Source organism: Mus caroli, chromosome 3, assembly GCF_900094665.2.
Source record: "Mus caroli chromosome 3, CAROLI_EIJ_v1.1, whole genome shotgun sequence".
Taxonomy (NCBI): Eukaryota; Metazoa; Chordata; class Mammalia; order Rodentia; family Muridae; genus Mus; species Mus caroli.
Genome location: NC_034572.1, coordinates 97,088,552 through 97,104,825, shown reverse-complemented (window position 1 = coordinate 97,104,825; position 16,274 = coordinate 97,088,552). Strand labels below are relative to the sequence as shown.

General features: G+C 41.2%; 1 protein-coding gene across 4 annotated transcripts in view; it reads right to left on the bottom strand.

Moving 5' to 3' along the window:
* Csde1 (cold shock domain containing E1) overlaps positions 1–11,817 on the bottom strand; it is a 36,914-nt gene extending 25,097 nt beyond the window's left edge. For 2 of the 4 annotated variants that reach the window (XM_021157725.2, XM_021157727.1), the window contains exons 1-2: positions 11,694–11,817; positions 3,878–4,293 (exon numbers count right to left, since the gene is read on the bottom strand). The gene's annotated coding sequence lies outside the window, so the exon portion shown is untranslated. The remainder of the gene's footprint in view (positions 1–3,877; positions 4,294–11,693) is intronic. The other 2 variants (XM_029474891.1, XM_029474892.1) reach the window with 1 other exon arrangement.
* Positions 11,818–16,274: the final 4,457 nt, after the last annotated feature.

The window sequence follows — 16,274 nt, the reverse complement described above, 5'->3', positions numbered from 1 at the left end:
TGGGTAAGAGCACCCGACTGCTCTTCCGAAGGTCCAGAGTTCAAATCCCAGCAACCACATGGTGGCTCACAACCATCCGCAACGAGATCTGGCGCCCTCTTCTGGAGTGTCTGAAGACAGCTACAGTGTACTTACATATAATAAATAAACAAATCTTAAAAAAAAAAAAAAAATAGATTAAGTATCTAGAGTCGCCAGGATGCATGTTTTCTGGTTCCTAAGTGAAACTGCTTATTTTTAAAAATGTTTTTATTACCAGTATTTTTTTTTTTTTTTGAGCCATGGTTTTGCTGTATACTACTACAGGCCAGCCTTGAATGCACAATCCTCTTGCTTCAACTTTCTGAGGCATGTGCTACACCTGGATCCCAAGTTTTTCTTTAAGTGGTCTTGATTGACTTGAGTTGGATATCTTAAGTAAAATGGAAATTCTTTTGTGGAAGGTTGAGTCTCATGCAGCTGAGTTTAATATTTGTGCTATTTACTACTAAAGTACCTACCACCAAGATGTACCAACTCATAGTTTTATATGAATATTGATGAGTTTGTATCTTAAATAGAATTGTTGATACATCCTTAACTTGTACAGTATTGTATGAAGAGAGTGAGTTATCAATTAAAAACATGCCTCTATATGAAAAAAAAGTATCTACTTGGTATAACTGCTTATTATTGGAGCTTTAAGAAAAACAGGGCACAGGCTGGAGAGGTGGCTCAGCAGGTAAGAGCACTGACTGCTCTTCCAGAGGTCCTGAGTTCAAGTCCCAGCAACCACATGGTGGGGCTTACAACCATTTGTAATGGGATCTGATGCCCTCTTCTGGTGTACATTAAGACAGCTACAGTGTACACACATAAAATAAATAAAACTTAAAAAAAAAAAAAGGTTAAAAACAAAACAAAAAAACCAAAACAGGGCACAACAGAATCTGGAACATATACCTGGAGACCTTCCTAAAAACCAGTCTGTTAAATTCATTGGTTCCTACCCTGTTGTGCTGACTTTGAGAACAGTGCCTTTAGTTTTAGAACATGGGTCTGCATTTATGTTATTGCCATGTCCCTTATAGTTAGCAAGTTATCCTGTCATCAATTAAAAGCTTCAGTTTTCTCTCGATATACTGCTATAAACTTGAAATAAAAATTACCGTCAGAAAAACAAACAACCCCCTAGGATTTTCTACATTTTTCTTTTGTCATCTTTAGACCATTTTAATTATCTGACTCAAACGAATTCATGTGTACTTTCTCAAGCCCCTAAATCTCTTCCCAAGCCTTTTGTTTCTCCCTATCCCTCTATATTTACACATTCTCATCTATATACTACTTTTATAAATTTTACAGACACACAGACACACACACATATTCCCCTTTAAAACTAGCGTTTCCAAACTATAACCACGTATATGAATGGAAATGAATAATGAAACCCATTGCTTCTTTGTATGCTAACCTAAAAATGAAAACAAACTAACACCACTCAGGGATTCTATTACATTACCAAATGCTTCCTTAATAGGAAACTTCTTTCATTTAAGCATTTTATAACTTTACAATCAGAACATTAGATCTCTGGCCTTATAGTCAAGATCTTCTACTTCAATTGTATGGTTTACAACTATGTGCATACAACCCACTTTCCAGAAGTTAGGAGTACGCAGGGCATAATCATCTTATATACTGAAAACTGTTCATACAGCAATATTCAGAATACAAAGATTAGATCAAGCTGTAGCAAATGAAATTCTTACTCTATAGCTACCTCTATAATTCCTATCTGTGCAATACATACGGAGAACTTTCACACAACCACCTAGCATCCTTAAGATACAGTCTTGCTGTTACCCATACTGTCTTCAAGTTGTAGGCGCAGGGCCTGCCTCTCAGCCCACCAAGAAACTGAGACTAGAAGCACACATATCTCCCCAGTCTCTTCCTTTAGCTTATGAGCAGCTTTAGGCATCTCCACCTAGCCCAGAAGAAGGATGAGCCTAAACTTACTCTTTAAAATCAGACGAAGAAGAAAAAGACACAAGATATGCTAGAACAATTATCATAAAATTGGTTCTGGAGATAAATTTATCACTAAGAATAGTTATCATTGCCGGGCAGTGGTGGCGCATGCCTTTAATCCCAGCACTTGGGGAGGCAGAGGCAGGCAGATTTCTGAGTTCGAGGCCAGCCTGATCTACAAAGTGAGTTCCAGGAGGTTAAGAGCACTGACTACTCTTTCAGAAGGCCAGAGTTCAACTCCCAACAGCCACATGGTGGTTTACAACCATCTGTAATGACCTCATCTAGTGCATTTGAAGACAGCTACAGTGTACTCATATAAAGAAAGAAAAAAAAATCTTTTTTTAAAAAGAAAGAAAGAAAAAAGAAAAGAAAATAGGAAACAAAATGAGAGCCAAGCAGTAGTGGTGCACGCCTTTCATCCCAGCACTTGGGAGGCAGAGGCAGGTGAGTTTGAGGCTAGCCTGGTCTAGAGACAAAGTTTCAGGACAACCAAAGCTAGATAGAGAAACCCTTGTCAGGAAGGAAGGAAGGAAGGAAGGAAGGAAGGAAGGAAGGAAAAGAAACAACATGGGTGGCTAAGAGCACTTGCTGGTCTTGCTAAGGACCAAGGTTCAGTTCCCAGCACTCACATGGTACTTCACTACCATCTGTAACTCAAGTTCCAGGAAATCCAATGCCTCTTCTAGCCTCTGAAGGATCCTGCCAGCACATGGTGCACAAATATACACTCAGGCACATACTCATACACAAAAAAATAAATCAAAAGAAAGTGCTCCTCCACAACAGACCTGAGTGCTTCTTGAAATGAGTAAGACAAACTGTTTCCATTTCCATTCAATTTCATCTGCAACATTTTTAAATGGCTGTCAACCTTTTGAAAACATCTTCCTTTGTGTTCCTTTCCTATGTGTTTGTGTTGCTCTTCTTTAATGTTCTCTTCATAGTATTTCCTTTATTACCTATAACCCAGTGATTCTGATTCCATTCTCCATTCAAAGACTATTTTAGAAAACTTAGAAACTAAAAAGAAAAAGAAAAATCGCTCTTTATAACTAATTCCCTCAGATAACTAATATACCATACTAGCAGTCTTTCTGATTTCAAACTGAAAAGAAGTCCCCATTTCAACAAGCTCTGACACAAACTTCTTTTAGTGAATGACAAACGGTCTTTCTAGTTTGGACAACTCAATGGACTAAGGCTGTTTTCTCCCTACGCTTAGCTTCACATCAAACCTGTTTCAAGATCCTTTTTCCATTAGAACCCCACTTCTGTCTGCTCACCAGCCTTTGTCTTTAACTGTCTACTCTTTCAGTAGATTTTCTCATCTTCAATGAATCAAGCCATCTTCCCTTTGAAAAAGTCCGTAACTTCTAATAACCATCCAATAGCTCCCATACATACAGAACAGAGCTAATATACTGTAACTTTTAGAACTTCGCTCCCAAAAGCTTCTCTGTCCAGTTACTCAAGACAACCCATAAAAACTGTATTCTCCAGCCTGTGTGTAACTCAACTGCTCACTACAGTCCTGTGCTCTCAAGCCTCCTAGAGAATCTGAGAATCACTGCTTCTGTACTCTAGAGAAGACCCTTTCCTCCTGACAAAGTACTGCTTTGTCCAGATGCCTCCTGTTGTTCCTTATACTCTTAGCACTGAGATCCTTCTCTTTTAGTTCATAGTTAACAGTAATATTTTGTAATAAAATACTCTAAATTTACATTTGTGAACACTTTATTCACTACCATACATACTCTTCTGGCACTAGACATGCCTAACAAACAATACAGTAAGCATGCAAACCACCCAAGCATATACTACCATGTTCAGCTCAGATTAACCAATGAAAATTCAAACCTACCTCGCAGTGATAATCAAATATTGCACTTTCAGTAGTATTTGCTGACTCTTCTTTTTTCAACACAAGTTAAAAAGAATGAAAGTTGCTAGTATATAAAAAAAAAAAAAAAAAAAAAAAAAAAAAAAAAAAGGAGAGCGAGAGGAAATGATCTACCAAGCTAATAAAGAATACAACTGCTGCTGCACCGGGCAATCTCACAGTACAGCACTGAAGAAAACAAAGACTACTAGCAGCGTTGGGAAGTGCTCTTTCAAAGCTGTTGAGTAGGCACAAACTTCTTGTTTCAGATCAAGTGTTGTGTCTTCAACTTGTGTACTCTTCTTTGGTGTTGTTGGTTGTTGCGGGTCTGTTCCTTGCCTGATCTGAACTTGAAGCAGCAGTTTCAGGTGGTAAAGTCTGTTCCGTTACACTTCATACTGGAGATAGAGACAAAGACAAAAGTTAGCTATTAGAGAACCAGGGTCAGAGAGTGGAAGGCTTACAATCCTTAGAATCACTGTCCAGTGATGCAAGTACTACAAAGTGTTCACTCTTGAGTGCTCAAGGATGGCCTACATCCTCTGCAAAGAACCCAAATTATCCCAAAGTCCTGCTAATCTCTTCATCACCTGCAAAGTTATGATATCCAGCTAGGACAAGCATCTTACAGACATCTGTGTGTTAGGCTTTATGGAAAACAAACTCCCCATTAAAGTATGCAATCTAGATCTAGATCAGAAAAGCTACACTGGAGAAAAGTAGAATACAGAACACAAAATTTAGTTGCTAGGCTAACCACCTAGCTAACACACTACACCAGTAGGCACACTCCTTTCACCACTGTATTAGCAGCAAAGTAATACAGCGAACACACACAACTAAGAGAGAATCTGAACAGAACCTGGAAAACTAAGAGTAAATAAACAACTAAGTATCCTGCGCATAAAGATCACTAAAACAAGCCTGAACAACTACAAAATATTAAGTTCTTTGAAAATAGGAACACTGTAGCATTATGTGATTTCTCCTTAAAAAACCATGGCATGCGTGCATGGATGTCAAGATGGTTTTTTGGAAGTCACCTTAGGTTGCTAGGACTGAACTCAATTCCTTTACCCACTGTGCCATCTTGTTGTCCCTCATGGTATTTTGGGGGGGAGGAAGTGCAAGACACCGTATCTCTTTGTAGACCCAGCTGTCTTGGGATTCTGTAGACCAGGCTGGCCTCAAACTCAGGGATTGATCTGCCTCCTGAGTGATGGAGTTAAAAGCATGGACTCTCATGGAATTTTTTATTTTTTTAAGTCTTGCTTCAAGTCAAGACCTCTGGCATGGATGGACAATGACAAGTATGGTGTATTTCAGAGGAACTGACTAGGTCAGCCTGGATAGAAGAGAGGTTCGGTAACAGTGGGAAGAAAGATACTGAGACAGCTGCAGTGGAACCAGATTATGAGAGAGAAGGAGCCCCTGCAATCTGTGTTCTGACAGACTACCAGGGTACATGCACTATGGTACATTTGTGTGCTCACACATATACACACAAAATAAAATGCAATAGGAAACTGTTACAAGCCACTGAAATGGCTCAGCACGTAAAGACTTTTCCACCAAGATTCCCAGGACCCACGTGGTGGAAGAGAGCTGACTTATTAGCAAGCTGTCCTCTGCAACCTACACAATTGTGTACTTGCACACTTATAAATTCAAGTACAGAGAAAATAAATGTAAAAACGAGTTTTATTTTAGATGAGGTTTTTCCTATGTTGCCTAGGCTGGTCTTGAATTCTCGGCACCAGGGAATTTTCCCACAATCTCACCTCCCATGATGCTAGGAATACAGGTGCACATTACATCTGGCAACTGTTTTGTATGAAAAGAAAAATAGTAAACAAGTTGAGAGGTAATACTTTCATTTGAAAAACATTACAAACAAGAATGGTGCCAAGCCAGTAAGATGGCTTATTGAATAAAGGTATTTACTTGGTGCACAAGGCTGAAAACTTGAGTTCAATCTCTGGGAACCCCTGTAAAAGTAGACAGAGGAAAAAAATCCAAAGTTGTCTTTTGACTTCCATAACTTGACCCCTGCACCTTGGCATACTCATAACCAAAGACACAATAGTTAGGACAACAGGATGACTATAAGGTGATCTAGATGTGGTAGGACATGCCCACAATTCCAGAACTACATAGAATAACCATGTTTCAGAAAACAAAGGCTGGGCAGAATGAAGCCATGTCTTTGATCCTAGCACTGGACAGGCCAGCCTGGTGTACAAATTGAGTTCCAGGACAGCCACAGATACACAGAAAAATTGTTATTTACAAAAGGAGGAAGAGGAGGAAATTTGAACTGGGGGACACAACATGTTGATAACTGTCTAAGAAATAAAGACTCCTACAATCTACAATCTGAGAATATTGCAGAGCCAATCTTGAATACTAACGGGGCCTAGCAATATATATTAATATTAATGTATTAATATATATTAATATATATATTAAGCACGATTGAATAGAAGAATCAGTGTCTTCTTAGTAAGATTTTATAGGTAACTGAATGGTTTTCAACCAAATCAAGTCTCAAAAACTTGTAGTTTATATAAAATTGGCTAGCTACTCCAAATAATAACATTCATAAGTGGTATTGACTCCTTTAACTGTCTGAAAACAAATGCATCTCCCTTTATTCCTTCTAAAGCCAGACACTTTAAAAATAGAGAACAATTGGGCTGGAGAGATGGTTCTTCCAGAGGTCCTGAGTTCAATTCCCAGCAACCACATGGTGACTCATAATCATCTAAATGAGGTCTGGTCTGGTGCCCTCTTCTGGCATGCAGGCATACAGCGGGTAGAATGCTGTATACATAATAAATCTTAAAAAAAAAAAAAAAGTAGAGAACAATTGAAGAGTCTCAACTGTTTCCCCCACTGTTCCACTGGTAAAGAGTATCACTAATTATCAACTATTGTGTTACTTTAGGAGTTAAAGCAAAAAGTACTTTCTTTTTAGAGGAAAAACAAAGACCCAACCAAATTGGTCAGAATCTCCACTACCAGAATTTCATTGAACTTTAAAAAACACAAACTATGTTTTCTTTGACCTTTTTTGTTTTCTTCCTCCTTTGTGTGTTTTGTGGTGCTGAGAACTGAACCCTCTATGTCATTCATGCTCGGCAAATGCTCTACTACTGAACACTGTCTTGTGAAACTAAGATTAATGATAAACTTTAGATAATGCTGGGCTGTGGTGGTACACTCCTTTAATCTTAGCACTTGGGAGACATAGGCAGACAAATCTTAGTGAGGTCAGCCTGACCTACAGTTCAAGGACAGCCAAGGCTACAGAGAAGCCATGTCAAACCAATCAACCAACCACCCAAACAAACAAACAAACAAATCTTCCCCCCCCCCCAAAACAAAACTTTAGATAACTAATAATATAAATTGCCAGGTTGACAGATCTGAGTTCATGGCCAGCCTTATCTACAGATCAGGTTCCAGGACAGAAACCCTGTCTTGAAATACTAAACAAAATATGTAAATAAAATAAAAAATAAAAATGCAAGTCATAATCTATTAAGGGGAACTAAAAACTTGATGCAACTATCCTTTTGTATATATTTAGTAGCAACAACTGGGCTGGGCTGTTAGAGATCTGGATACTAGGGAATCAGCATGGAACTGCTGTTAAACACAACAGGGTGAGAAGCTAAAGAAATGATTTTCCAACAAAAACCTACTCTATGCTAGGTCTAATTTGAGACACCACATAGTCGAATATGACCTTGAACTTTTAACACTGTCCCTGGAGTTGGCATTGCTGGGTTTGCCTCTATATTCAGTTTTATGCTGGGCTGGGGACTGAACCCAGAACTTTGAGCACATCAGTCAAACTCTTAAGCTATATTCCCAGCACATACACTTGTATACCTTGTATACCTACATTTCTAATTTAAACTTTCCTGCTGGTCACGGTGACGCACGCCTTTAATCCCAGCACTTGGGAGGCAGAGGCAGGCAGATTTCTGAGTTCGGGGCCAGCCTGGTCTACAGAGTGAGTTCCAGGACAGCCAGGGCTATAACAGAAAAACCCTGTCTCAAAAAACAAAAATACAAAAATAAATAAAAATAAAAAATACTAAAATAAATAAAAATTAATGTACACATGTAATTGACCAAATAAATCAAGGTTCTGACATTTCTTGAAATTAGTGTTATTTTATAATTATAATATATTTCAGTTCAACTTATTCCCCATTCCCACAACTTGGGCAGGGTTTCTCTGTATAGTCCTACAACTTCCTTTGTAGACCAGGCTGGCCTCAAACTCCGAGATCTACCTGCCCCTGTCTCCTAGCTGCTGGGATCAAAGACATGAACCACCATGCCCAGTTCTCAAGTTACATTTTCAATGTTTAATAGCCACACCTAGCTTAGTCGCTAAAGCACTGCAGAATAAGCCATCAACTGAGAAGGAAAAGCATGTCTTTTAAAGCAACAGTAAGTTTACTAGGCAAAGATTTCAACTAATAAAAGGAGGCAATATCCACCAAAGACTTGCTTGCTTACTGGAGTTTGTAATTACCAAGTTGGACAAACAGAAATGCAATATATTTTCTGTAGCTTTAAACCAATGGTATTTTACCTGTACAATGTTGGGAAAGAGCAGAGACATTTATTGTCAACTTTGTATTAATGCTATACCTTAGCATTAAAAGACACTAAATATTCCTAAAGTTTTGTATTGGTTTGTTTTTAATTATTATTACCACATTCAAGTAGAAAACATCTAATGCAAGATAAAGGGGATTTCTAAATCCTGCTTGGGTAAAAGGGATTTAAAAACAAGTGCTTTGGTTGTGGTGGCACGCACCTTTAAGACAAGCACTCAGGAGACAGAGGCAGGTGGATCTCTGAATTGAGGCCAGACTTGTCTACAGTGAGACCCTCTGTCTTGGAATGATGAGATTCAAGAAAACAAAACAAAACAAAAGTTATGCCAGGCAGTAGTGGTGCAGGCAGGAGGATCTCTGAGATTGATAACGCCAGCCTGGTCTACAGAGCTAGTTCCAGGACAGACAGAGTTACAGAGAGAAACCCTATCGTGAAAAACATGTATACATGAATATGCATGTTATATGTGTACACACACACACTCAAAAACCAAAACACCACAAGTCACAGCAGTTTCACCACATAAATTATTGCCACTCACTAATAAATTTTTATAGTTGTAACCACTGTATAAAATTCTGAATTTGTTTCATGCTGTGAATCAAGGTCTCCCTATGTAGCCCAGGATGGCTTCCAACTCAAGATCCTCCTGTCTAAGCTTCCCAACTGCTTAAACAGTTTGGGCAAAGATCTCAAAATGATTCTCCCTTTGTTTTCAGAAAAGAAAGCTTCAAAAGACAAAATTCTTTGTGTCTTACAAAATGTCAACATTTCAACTTGATTTTGCAACTTAGTCTTAATATTTTACTACTCAAAAAAAAAAAAATCATCCAAAAGGAACTTCCACAAATCACCTATCTTGCTTAAAAAAGTACAGCCCTCATAGAGATGTAGTTAATGCCACTAAACTTTATACTTTAAAAAAGGTCAAAACTAAGGTTTACATTACATAAAAATGGAATGACCGAGGGGCTACTTGAAGGGAGGGCGTGAAAGAAAAAGAAAGCAGTTCATAATTTTCATTTGCTGGAAACTTAGCACAATTTCCAATCATTCCTATAAAGGTCACACTTAAGTCAGAACTTATTTTTATGAAAACAGAAGACCTATCCTCTGGGCTTCAAATGCTGTGCTTTTCCACTCAGCTGCTGTAAATACTCATGGTGATGGTAAACATCAGAGCAGCTGCAAAACCAAACTACTACCATCTCTTTACACTCCAGTTCTAAGAGGAAAAGAAACAAGGACAAGTATTAGATCCAAGGTTCTTTTTGTTTTTTAATATTTTGATACAAGGTTTCTTAATGTGGCCCTGGTTGTCCTAGAACTTGCTCTGCAGATTAAGTTGGCCTTAAACTCAGAGATCTGCCTGCCTCAGCCTCAGAAGTGCTAGGTGTGTAGTGATGGGACTAAAGAAGGCACGGGTAACTACTGCCTAGATTTTATAACCTACACATTCGTGGCTGTTTACATACACAATCTGCTTCTTATCCACATTAATAATTATATCGCCTGTCTAGTACCTAAAAAAATCAAGATGATCGACAGGCATGGCAGTAGTACATGCCTTTAATCCTGCACTTGGGAGGCAGGGACAAGCAGATCTCTGTAACTTCAAGGACAGCCTGGTCCACAGAGTTCGAAGGCCAGACAAGGCTACACAGTAAGACCCTATCTCAAAAAAAGAAAAGGAAAGGAAAAGAAAGGGGTTGGGGAGGGCAGACTGAGCATTTTGGTAGCTTGAATTAATGCCCTATAATTTGGAACTTATTTTTTTAAAAAGTAGGTTAGAGCAAGCAAGCAGTCTGGACAGCCAGCTAGTTCAAGGCTAACCTAGGTTGCACAGTTTAAGGCCATAACCAATAAACAAAAGAAAAACAAACTTAGCAGTTTTGTGAACTAAAAGTTCACATCAGCCTAAACATAATGTCCAAACTCAACTACGATCTTTAAACATCCTTAGTTCCTTTCTGCCTGTCCCCCTCAACTGCTTAAACAGCACTATCTTTTTGCTCATTTTAGTTGCAGAACAAGGAAACTAAGTGGTCTAATAATGTTCAGAATGTTTCTGCAGTGGAAAGTGTTAAGGAGTACTCCCTCCTCACCTGTGAGTCAAGTTGGAGACCAGCCACAAAGGTGTTTCTAAGGTTAACTCTTTAAAGTAAAAGAACCGGGGCACTAAGATTGCGTATGGTTGAAACGTTCGACGGTCAAATCTTCCAATTTAATTTGCTCTCCGACTGGGGCTCTCACACTAGATAGATACATGACAAAGCCAAGCCATTCATTGCACAATGTAGGCCAGCGCTTGCACCACGGAGGGAGGGCATCACGGAACTCTCCTAACGCATGCCATTTACCCCAGACAGAAAGGTGGGAGACACGTGCCTAGAACGGGGCCCGACTCCTTTTTCAAATGCCAAAGGACAGTTAGGTGTGGAGACCCAGCCACAAGAGACTGTGAGTAAAGGTGTCAATTCCGCCGCGCTAGGGTCAGATGTGGCTGAGGGAACAGAGGTGTCCCGCAGCACTTTCCCTAGATGGAACAGGGTCTCAACCCACACACAAAGAAGGCGCCACTGCCGCACTGCGCTCTGGTAGTCGTAGTCGTATCCCCAAAGCCAGTGACGGCCAAGACAGACAAGGTCCCGAAAAAAAAGAACAGGCCCCTCTCCCCGGCCTCTTCCAGCTGCACACAAAGGACCGCGCCACCACCCCCTCACCCCTCCCGCCGGGACTTGTAGTTCCCTTTCCCCCGCCAAGCCGCAGAGGGGGAAGAGGACGGACTACAGCTCCCGGCAGCCTTCGCGCCCGAGCCCCGCACCCTCTGCCTCCATCTTGGCTGCGGTCGGAGTTTCCATTTTCGCTCCCTCCCCCCACTTCAGTCACCGACACCGACACCCATACCGCCGCTACCCGCACCCCCTGGCCTCACCTCCTCACTAAGGCTTCGCAGCCAGCCCTAAGGCCGAGACGGTTGAAGCCAGGGTGAAAAAGGGACGCCTGGAGTAGGAACTCACACTGAACTCTCTTCCATCCGGAATTCTAGGAGTGCCCACTCTGACACTCAGAGGTCCCTCCCGTTAACCTGAGTCTCCTCAGCTGTCTTTAACCTGGCTCGTTGCTACCCCCAGTTTAACACTGAGGTCGTACTCACCCCAACAGCTCAGCGCCCCCTCTCCAGCGCCGCCATAAGCAGCACGGCCCGGTACGTAGGAATAAATCTCGCTTCTCTCGCGAGAGTTGCAGGCTCCGAGCGCGTGCACGGGAAGGTGGGGGGAGCGTGCTCTTAGTACGCTTGCGCGCGAGGGCTGAGTGACGCCAGCCGCTGACCTGCGTTTAGCCACACGCAGGCCGGTGACACTGTTCTTCTCTACACTAGCCCCTGGGTAGTGCCAGAAGCAATCTCGGCGTTTAGTGACTCTGCTGCGACGCTGGGGGCGGGGCGGAAGGGTGAATTTAGGCGTCTCCGGCGTTCGCGAGCCCGGAAGGCTTTCTGCAACGAGGCTTGAGTAGGGAGACCTTATTAAGTAGGAACAGTTCTGAGGGCAGATCCGGGAGTGTCGTGAATAAAAAGATTTCACTTTCCTCAGCAATAATCCAGGAGTCCAAATCGCAGTTTCTCTTTAGTCACGGGACAGGCTTTCTCCTGTCTCCCACATTAGAAGGGATTTCATTGCTTTAGAGAAAAGTTTTTAACAAAGTAATTTGTAAAGCTTTTGTCTTCCAGAAACTACATTGCTTGCGACAGACAAAAATAAGCGAGGCTGTATAATCAATAAAATCTAAAATTCCCCAAACCACTTCACCTGTCCGTTTCAGTTACCAGAAGATTTTTGTAGTGTGTCAGTCTGAATAAGTATTTAAAAGGCTAAAAGCATGATTCATCTAACTGGAGTAGAGCAGTGGGATGGTTAGATTGCAACCATTGCAAACTTATTTAGGCTGCCCTGACAATAATCTAGAAAACAATTACTTTACTTTCAGTGACTACCTTGTTGGTTTTTTATTTTTGTTTTTTGAGACAGGGTCTACTATGTAGCGCATGCTGCCCTGGAACTCTGGGAAATCTGCCTGCTTCAGCCTAATGGGATTAAAAGTGTGGAAAACCATGCCCAACTTCAGTGGTCCTCTTAACCATTTTGGGTAAAGGGTAGCCCCCTGAGGACACTCCCATCTATTTCCTGCTTCTGTGGGAGAGTAGAACATTCTCATCCAAGCGTACTTTCCTTGTGGGGGAGACAAGGACTCACCCCCCCCACCCCCGCTTCTCCTGGCCTGGCAACCTGCCAAGTGTACTTCTTACCCATACTTTCAGTTGGTTATTCAGAGAAACTGCAGACCTCTGTAGACATAGGTAGGGCTTTCAGAGGAACAAATTACATGTAATAAAATAAAATAAGCAACAAATATGAATATTGTCCCCCCACTCTGTGTGTGTGTGTGTGTGTATTGGAGACCCCAGTGTTGGACAAGCCAGAGCCATGGGATACCTGCAAAGCTGAAAGGAGTTAAGATCTGAAGAGCCCTTTGACATCAGACATGGAGATGAAGTTTGGAGTTTGCAAACTGGTTCTCAGTCTTGCTTTGCAGACTAAGAGACTAACTTTGTAGTTAAGAGATTGAACAAATCTCAGAAAAGACTTTGAACTTTGGTCTTTTAAATAAGTTTGAGACAGTTAAATACTAGGGGGACTTTTATTTTTCCAGACAGAGTTTATCAGTGTAATAGCCCTGGCTGTCCTGGAACTCACTTTGTAGACAAGGCTGAACTTCAACTCACAGAAATCCACTTACTTTCATATACCATCACTCCTGGCCAAGTACGGGGACTTTTGAAATTGGACTGAATGCATTTCTGCATTATCATATGGCTGCAAGCCTTTGGGGGCCAGGAACTGGGATGTGGTAGTTTGAAAGAGAGTGGTTCCCCCCTAACTCTTAGGGAGTTGCACTATTAGAAGGTCTGGCCTTGTTGGAGCTGGAACTTCCCATGTAGACTATGATAGTTTAGAAACTGCAGAGATCTAACCGGCTTTGCCTCCCAGATCCTAATCCTAAAGGGTTATCCTACCCTTCCCTGCTCCCTTTTCTCTCTTAGCTTCCTTTATCAATCCAAGACAGATCTTCCCACAGGATGGAGGACAGGGATTGAAGAGTGACACTTGTTCTGGACAGAGATTCCAAGGCCTTGAGTTTGGGAATCTTCACCTAGGTAATACACTGCTCTTTCCCCCTTCCCACTCCCACTCTCTCCCTTCCTTTTTCCCTTCTTTTCTTGACAGGGTCTCTAAGAGTGGCCCAGACTTGTGTGGAGTGTGTCATAAACCTCCTGCCTCAGCTTCTCAAGTACTGGGATCACCTCCTGTTCTACAAGACAATCCTAAAACATAACCTTGGATTACTACTGTTTAGTTCTCTTGTGTTATTTGTGGTGTATGTTGCCACCACTCCCTCTCTGAAGCCCCAGAGCAGTCTTCCTTTGTGTATTGTTAGATAGTATGTAATATTTACATGGGAGGAGCAATAAAGACAGTATGCAAGCATCAACTATCTTTTTGTATGTAGCTCCCATATACTATGTATCAAATAAAATCTGTTTTCCAGCCGGGAGTGGTGGTGCAAGCCTTTAATCCCAGCACTTGGGAGGCAGAGGCAGGCAGATCTCTGAGTTCAAGGCCAGCCTGGTCTACAGAGTGAGTTCCAGGACAGCCAGGGCTACACAGAGAAACCCTGTCTGGAAAAAAAACCAAAAAAAAAAAAAAAAAAAAAACAGGGAGAGAGAGAGAGAGAGGAGACTGCTTGAATTGTTAACCACTCTCTTTGTTCCACTCAGCTTCTCCTAATGGAAGCATATCTTTTCTTAATAAATTGACTGGGGGGGCTGGTGAGATGGCTCAGTGGGTAAGAGCACCCGACTGTTCTTCCGAAGGTTCGAAGTTCAAATCCCAGCAACCACATGGTGGCTCACAACCACCTGTAATGAGATCTGACTCCCTCTTCTGGAGTGTCTGAAGACAGCTACAGTGTACTTACATGTAATAAATAAATAAATAAATAAATAAATCTTTTAAATAAATAAATAAATAAATTGACTGGGATTCTGTATAAAAACAAGAGTTTTTATAAAGGGTGATATAGCTTGATGGTCCTAGGTTCACACAAAGATGAAGACAAAAAGGAAAAAGAAAAATGATTATGATCCTATTCTCAGGGAATTCTCAGCCTAACATCATTAAATAATCACAAAGCAAATATCAATGTGTAAGTGCAGGAGAGCACAGTGCACAGTCTTAGAACAGATCAACTCCAGCCATGAGGAAGCCTTCTTGAATGCTAAGAGGAAGTAGTATTCTCTGTGGTGGAGAGCTTCCTTTCTGCCTCTCACTGTTGGCCCAGTCATCCATGCCTCCACAGTGCCCTCCCTCTCTGATGTCTTACTGTACTTTTCTAAGCACAGGACGCTCCGTCACATTCCGAGCTCACTCTATTATAATTATCAGTTTGCACCAGCTAGTGACTTCAGGACAGGAATGCTGACATTCATTTTGCTTCCCTGGTTCCTCACAGTGCCTGGCCTAGACAAGTTTGAAAGGCTTGAATGACTTGCACTGGACAGCTCTTCATTAGCTAGCAGAGAAGGCATTAGAATTCGGTGAATGCTTATAATCCAGAAATATGCCCAGAGTTCAAGGCTACATAACCAGTTTCAAGCCAGCCAAAGGGTAAATTAGACTCTACCCCTTTCTGCCTGCCTGCCTGCCTGTCTGTCTGTCTATCTATTTCTTTCCTTCTCTCTCTCCCTTTTTCTCTTTCTTTTTTTTTCTCTCTCTCACTACACACACACACACACACACACACACACACACACTCACACACACACACACTAAAACATAAAACCCAAAGTCCTGCTAGAGATTTATAGAATGTAAACATTTCAAAATAGTTGTTTTGTTTTATTTGCCTGTTTCTTAAATACAGATATTTTCTCCTTTCCCTGGCCACACACTGAGTTAAAGAATTCTTATCCATTGTTACAAAAGAACTGCCTTGGGCTCTTGTACTAGAAGCAAGATCATGTGGAACTGGACTAAAAGTAGAATTAGGTCTAGGAGCACATGTTCAGAAATATCACAGCAAAGGGACATGTAAAACATAATAGTGTCACTGTGTTCTATCAGCATAATCATGCGGATAAAAATGTGATGTCAGGAATTACAGGAGCCTTTAAGTCTTAAATGGTCACGTTGCCTTATTCTGGGTATGCCCTAATTCCTTTATCAGTTCATATTTAAAACAAATATATAAGTACATCTAAACCCAGAGGCATAAGTTTTAGCTTCTGAGCCAGGAGGAGAATGAGTTCAAGGCTAGAACTGAGTTACAGAACAATACCTTATCTAGTATGTGTGTGTCTATGTGGGGTGCAATCTGTGCCACAAGACCATGGCACAAATCTAGAGAGGTTCAGGCATGCCAGTTACACTAGGCCCAAGCACACAGCCTGGGCTACATATTAAGTTCCAGGACAGCCTTGGCTTCTACAGAGTAAGGCTACCTCTTTTTTTTTTTTTTTTTTTTTTTTTTTTTTTTTTTTTTGAGACAGGGTTTCTCTGTGCAGCCCTGACTGTCCTGGAACTCACTCTGTAGACCAGGCTGGCCTTGAACTTAGAAATTGCCTGCCTCTGCCTCCCAAACACTGGAATTAAAGATGTGTGCAGTGGTGGTGCACGCCTTT